The following is a 7,428-nucleotide window of genomic DNA, read 5'->3' on the forward strand; positions in this document are numbered from 1 at the left end:
GCCGATTTGAACATGTATGTCTTCTTCTCATGGTTATTCCAAGAGTTCATGATGTTGTGTGAACCATTTGAGGTGTCACACTTGGGGCACTAGGCTCTCAAGCTTCATGGAGTCAAGCAACAACAACAAGGTATGTATTCTATCTATTTTATTATCCTAGTATCAATGTTTTGGTATGCTAGTTAGGATAATACCTTGGATAATCATATTTGCATGTATAATAGAGAAAACATAGATCCAAGGTATTTAGGGTTGCATGTACACTTAGGAGTGTTAGAATGCTCAAAACCCATCACAGTCCAGCCAACAAGTCAGGCGTCTGGAGCAGGTGTTGGTCAAGCCTGTTATGGCTGTGGGGAAGTCGGACATTATAAGAGAAATTGCCCCAAGGCAACAACAACAGGTAACACAGGGAGAGTACTAACGATGGGGCAAGAGGAGGCAGTCGCTGATCCCACAGTTGTTTCGGGTACGTTCCTCCTCGACAACTCTTATGCATGCATTCTTTTCGATTCTGGTGCGGAGAGAAGTTTTATTAGTCATGCATTCAAACATCTTCTCAAACATAAACCTCAATCTTTAGCCGAAACATTTACCGTTGAGATGGCTAACAGTGAGAAAGAGAGCACTAATGATATATACGTAGGCTGTACCCTTACCTTAAACGGTCATTCTTTTCCCATCGACCTTATGCCAGTTTCCATAAAAAGCTTCGATGTCATCATCGGCATGGATTGGTTGAGCCCCAATCATGCTGATATCCTTTGTTACGAAAAAGCTATCCGTCTCAATCTTTCCTCTGGTGAAACTCTCATGATTTACGGCGATAAACTCAGTTCAAACCTGCGTATCGTTTCGTGCATCGAAGCCCAGAAACTTCTACGAAAAGAGTGTCATGCATTCCTAGCCCATGTCATTAACGAGAAGCAGGAAGTTAAAGACCTCGAGAGCATCCCCGAAGTCTGCAACTTTCCCGATGTTTTTCCCGAAGATCTCCCGGGAATCCCTCCCGAGCGCCAAGTCGAGTTTCGCATCGACTTAGTCCCCGGAGCTACCCCCGTAGCTAAATCCCCATACCGATTAGCGCCGACAGAAATGCAGGAGTTATCCAGTCAGCTCAATGAGCTACTCAGCAAAGGATTCATCAGACCAAGTTCCTCACCCTGGGGAGCCCCGATCTTATTTGTGAAAAAGAAGGATGGATCCTTTCGGATGTGCATTGATTATTGAGAACTGAACAAGCTCACTGTCAAAAATCGTTACCCTCTTCCTCGAATCGATGACCTCTTCGATCAACTTCAGGGAGCCCGTTACTTCTCCAAAATAGACCTAAGATCAGGGTACCATCAGCTGCGAGTCCATGAGAGTGATGTTCCTAAGACAGCATTTCAGACTCGGTATGGTCACTACGAATTTGTAGTGATGCCCTTCGGTCTAACCAACGCACCGGCGGTATTCATGGACCTGATGAATCGGGTGTGCCGTTCTTTCCTGGACAAGTTCGTAATCGTGTTCATCGACGATATACTTGTCTATTCCAGAAGTGAGGAAGATCATCGACAGCACTTGAGATCGGTGCTGGAAACCCTAAGGACGGAGAAGTTGTACGCAAAATTCTCCAAGTGCGAATTCTGGATTCGAAAAGTAACCTTCCTGGGTCACGTAGTAAGCGAGGATGACATACACGCGGACCCCTCCAAAATCAAAGCGATAGAGAACTGGTCAGCACCGAAGACGCCCACAAAAATCCGTCAATTCTTGGGTCTCGCTGTCTATTATCGCATATTTATTCAGAATTTTTCCAGAATTGCCAAACCCCTAACCACTCTGACTCAGAAAAGTGTACCTTTCTGTTGGAGTGAAAAGCAAGACACTGCGTTCCAAACGTTGAAGCGGGCCCTATGCAGCGCACCTATCTTGTCTCTGCCCGAAGGGACGGATTACTTCGTTGTCTACTGCGATGCATCCAATCAGGGCCTAGGCTGTGTGCTCATGCAACGGGGAAAATTCATTGCTTATGCCTCAAGACAGTTGAAAGCACACGAAGTCAACTACACAACGCACGACCTGGAATTGGGAGCAATGGTCTTCGCATTGAAGATATGGAGACATTATCTCTACGGAACCAAGTGCACTATCTTCACTGACCATAAAAGCCTGCAGCATATCTTCGACCAGAAGGAACTGAACATGAGACAATGGCGATGGGTTGAGCTACTCAGCAATTACGAGTGCGAAATCCGCTACCATACCGGCAAGGCCAATGTGGTAGCAGATGGCCTCAGCCGGAAGGAGTACTCAGGTCGTAGAGTGAAGGCAGTGACAATGACTATCCATTCCTATTTATCCGTGCAAATCAAGGAGGCTCAGCTGGAAGCCTTAAAACCAGAGAACATGCTGGGGGAAGCCTTGAGAGGAATGGAAAAGAACATAGAGATCAAGGGAGACGTAGTCTATTATTTCATGGACCGGATCTGGACCCCAAAGTTCGGTGGTTAGAGAGAGGTTGTAATGAACGAAGCTCACAAGACTAGATACTCCGTTCATCCAGGTTCGGACAAGATGTACCTCGATCTCAAGAAACTGTATTGGTGGCCGAACATGAAAGCAGAGATCGCTACCTTCGTGGGCAAGTGCCTGACTTGCGCCAAGGTGAAGGTCGAATATCAGAAGCCCTCAGGTCTACTCCACCAGCCGGAGATACCTGAGTGGAAGTGGGAGAGAATTACTATGGATTTTATCACCAAATTACCCAAGTCTCCGAGTGGGCACGACGCCATCTGGGTAATTGTCGACCGACTGACTAAATCCGCCCACTTCCTGCCGATCAAGGAAAACTTCAAAATGGAGAGACTCACACGAATCTACATCCGAGAGATAGTTCGACTGCATGGTGTGCCTGTGTCCATTATCTCCGATCGAGATAGCAGGTTCACTTCGAGGTTCTGGCAGTCACTGTAGAAGGCTCTTGGAACTAAGCTGGATATGAGCACAGCGTACCATCCTCAGACAGATGGGCAGAGTGAGAGAACCATCCAAACCTTGGAATACATGTTGAGAGCATGTGTCATTGACTTCGGTGAGTCGTGGGACACCCATTTACCCTTGGTCGAGTTTTCCTACAACAACAGTTACCACACCAGCATCAAGGTTGTGCCTTTCGAAGCTCTCTATGGCCGCAAGTGCAGATCCCCTTTGTGCTGGGCTGAGGTGGGCGACACGCAGCTAGCCAAGGGGCAAATCCCTGACAGCACTCTCACTGGCCCAGAAATCATCCGCGAAACCACCGAAAAGATCATACAAATCCGGGAACGACTCAAAGCCTCACGAGATAGACAAAAGAGCTACGTCGATAAACGAAGAAAACCCTTGGAGTTCCTGGTTGGAGACCATGTTCTGCTGAAGGTCTCTCCCTGGAAAGGCATGATACGCTTCGGAAAGCGTGGAAAGCCGAATCCAAGATACATTGGGCCGTTCGAGATTCTCGCTAGGATCAGTCCCGTAGCCTACAAACTTCGTTTACCGCAAGAACTTAGCAACATTCATCCTGTCTTCCACGTTTCGAATCTTAAGAAATACGTATCCGACGAAACCCTTACGATTCCTCTCGATGGTATTGAAATCAACTAGAACCTGAACTTTGTGGAAGAACCAGTCGAAATCATGGATAGAGAGATCAAACGAACGAAACAAAGTCGCATCCCGATAGTGAAGGTTCGCTGGAATGCCAAGCGGGGACCCGAATTCACTTGGGAGCGCGAAGATCAGATGAAACAGAAGTATCCGTATCTCTTTTCTAATCCATGATTTGTATTCTATGTTCGAATTTCGGGACGAAATTCCCTCTAACGGGGGGATGATGTGACAACCCGAAACTTTTTCCGTTATCCTTACCCAGTTTCCGTTAATAAAACTTGGGTTTTTAATTAATTCCATCAAATTTCTTAGTTTGGGAAGGACTTTGCGTTTTAAATAAATCAATTCGGATTTATTTCCGTTCATGTTAGTATTATTTTTGGTCTAACGGAATATTCTAAGCGTAGTACAATCAAAGTTTGGGTCCAAGAATGAGTTTTTCCAAGTCAAAGAGTAGTATCCGAGCCAAACACCCCTTCGAGAGGAGTTTACGGCCGCAAACTCGAGTTTACGGCCGTAAACCCCCCACCCCACCCCTTGGCCGTAAACTCACCCCTATATAAGGGATGAGTGGCCTTCATTTCTCACTTTACACATCCCAGGAGCTTTCTCTCTCTACTCTCTCTTTCTCTCTCTACAATTTTCGAAATTGCTCAAGGACCCTCAAGAATGTAAGTGATTCTTCACTTTGATTGTGTTTCTATCTCACTTCTAGTGGTAAATCCATGTTCGTATCTCATGAATCTCATCTTTTTCTAGATTTTCTCTCTCACCAAGAACACCAAGAACACACACTAGTTCTTGGTGGCTAAAAACCTCATTCCAAGCTTCTTAACAGTAAGTAACTACCATCTGTACTTGATATCTACTAGAAACCACCGATTTTCGCATAAAAAACGACCTGAAACGCATGAACAAAGAGTGTTTACGGCCGTACTCCCTTCAATCGCCGTAAACTCCATTTTTGGTCGATTATTGACCTTTAAACTCTTCCTTGAACGGGGCACGAGGCTTAGGACACTTCCAGGAGACTAAAAAGGACCTTGAAACACCGAAAATCGCACCTTTCGCCAAGTGTTTACGGCCGTAAACCCATGGGCCGTAAACCCATGGACCACAAACACTTGGGCCGTAAACATATGGGCCGTAAACCCTGTTGGGCCGCAAACCCTTGACCGTACACTTCTTTTACGACCGCAAACTCCCCATTTTCAAATCACATGCGATTCTAACACTTAGTTTCATGTGTTTCCTGGTCCCTAGGATGTTTTCCTTCCATAACAACTAGTGTTATGCCCTCACCTAATGCATATATGTACTTTTACATGCTAAATAGGATCCGTTTGTGCCCGAGGCTTTATTTGACACTCAGCAATTCCTAGCAACTTACACTCGAATCCCACGTCAAACAGTGAGTTCATACCCCTACGCTTTTCCGAGTTTTTCATGTTTTCAGGGGGGAATACAAGCAAAAGTACAAGGAAACTTGTGCTCAAAGTATATTATTTTGTATAAAATAATTATATGTTCAGTATGCTTTTAACACAGAAAACAGTTTTACCAAACAATTAAGAAATCAACTCGTAGAAACAGTTTTCAAAACTAAAGCAATGAACTTGTGAATCTTGTCATAAAATGTGATATTTTATAAAGGATTCATACACATCATAAACATTATTTTCGGTATTATTACATGCAAATTGTTAGTCTAAAGTTGGAGACACGTCCTTGGTAACACTCTCACCGAATTCGAGAGTGTAGGACTAGCACTTGTAACCAGAATCTCTTGTAGGGAGAGCGTGACTGTTGTGTATAGATCTATACGGGACTGACTATCCCGCACCTCGCTGCTAGCTACAGTGGGACCGTCAGGTCTACGGGTGACAAAGTCATAAAAAGATACTGGCCCCGTTACGTGCCATATCAAGTCTAAGTACGGTTATGACACTCGCAACCTAGATAACATAATTTACTTTTGTAATAATGAAACAAGTGAGCTAACCTCAAAGTAATAACCGATTCGATTACTAGAGGGTATTGTTAATACCCTTAGGATTTAGTTCACCACTTATTTATTAGTTGTAAGTCCCCAATCTGCTTGTGTATCAATCAGATCCGTTTGATGGTGCGGAATCCCAATCAAACGGATGATGTCAGATCAAATAGAAGAGAAGGAGAAGAAGAAGATGATGAATCTTGTATGTATTGATATGAATGAAGATCCGGATACAAGATTCACATACACTAACACACACTCTCTTTTCTCTCTCTAGAACACCTTCAAATACACACACATAAGCTCCTCTATTCTCTTCTGTTCATCAATCTGTTCCTCACACCCCTTACCCCTATATATATATACATGAGAAACATGGGCCGTAAATGGGTTTACGGCCGGGCCGTAAACAGGGTTTACGGCCGTAAACACCTCCCTGGCCGTAAACCTGACCGTAAACTCATAAAATATTACATAAAAATACAATTGATCAGAAAAGCAAAGTATAAACCATAATTTTGACCCAACAATCTCCCCCTTGGTTTATAGCTTTCTTTTCTTAATTGAACCAACAAGCTCCCCCTAAAAAAGTAGCTGACTTTTCTTATCAATCTTCATCGAGAGCTTGGCTTCAGCATTAATCTTCAAATTCTTCACAACTTCAAGATGAACTTGATGAATCTTCAATGAATGACTTCATCTTGAGCAGTTGGGCTTTTCTGCAGAATTTGACATTGAACGCACATTGGGTGAGGAGGCATCTTGTACTGATTCTTGAAAGATAGCGCTTTCAGCTTGAGAATCTTCAGAGAGAACATCAGAGAGAACAAATCTTTTGGATCACTTCAGCAGGTTCAAGATAGCAGCAGACTGATTGAGGAGGCTTCAATGCAATCCGTCACATAATCTTCAATTTCAACTTCACCTTTCTTCTGGGGTTGAAAGATTGAATGTCGAAAGAATAATCTTCATTTCTTGCTCCTTCGAATGAGAATTCTTCGATGATCACGGATGAAGCCTTGGCTCAGAAATCTTCGACACAAACTTCCATGAGTTTCATCTTCACCTGAATTCACTATTCAAGACAAAACAAAACTAAAAGAAAATTTTAGCACACATTATTTTTTGGATTTTTCATATTTTCTGAAAAAGAAATAAAACAGAAATTACACTATTTTTGTATTTTTTAATTTTCTGATTTTTTTGTTTGGTTTTTAAAATTTTTAATTCTCCCCTAATATTTAAATTAGAAGAAACTATGAACAAATTTAACAAAAATAAAATGATATCTAACTTTAAGAGTTATTTGGGATCAAAGTTTTTAGACAACCTTTATCCGTTTATCAGTACCTGTCCCTTCATGAATAGATCTGGTCAATCGTCGGTATTGTGGTCGACTTAAACACGAGAGATTGTGACCAAATTAGGACATACTATAAGTGACAATACAATGTGATCCTAAGTTCCTAGATAATATTCCTTAAGGACCATTCAGCTGACGACGACCAAAGATATTGTTGTCCACCTAAATTTAGCATCGAGATCTACAGACAACCTAGTGATTGTTCAATTTTAAATGTACTAGAACATGTTTCTTGCTTCCTGACATACCCCAATAATCAGGAACTTCCAAAGTACTCCTTACTTTAGGTGAGCAGACAATTATTATGAGAGAAGTCAGATTTAGAGTGCATATGCTATACACCTAGGTCGGATCTCTTCCTATCACGCAGAGGGTGAAACATATGACTAACTGAAGTTTTTAGAGGGATTGAGAAGAAGAATGATGCATATAC

Source organism: Lactuca virosa, chromosome 1, assembly GCF_052849685.1.
Source record: "Lactuca virosa cultivar CGN04683 chromosome 1, Lactuca_virosa_CGN04683_v6, whole genome shotgun sequence".
Classification (NCBI taxonomy): Eukaryota; Viridiplantae; Streptophyta; class Magnoliopsida; order Asterales; family Asteraceae; genus Lactuca; species Lactuca virosa.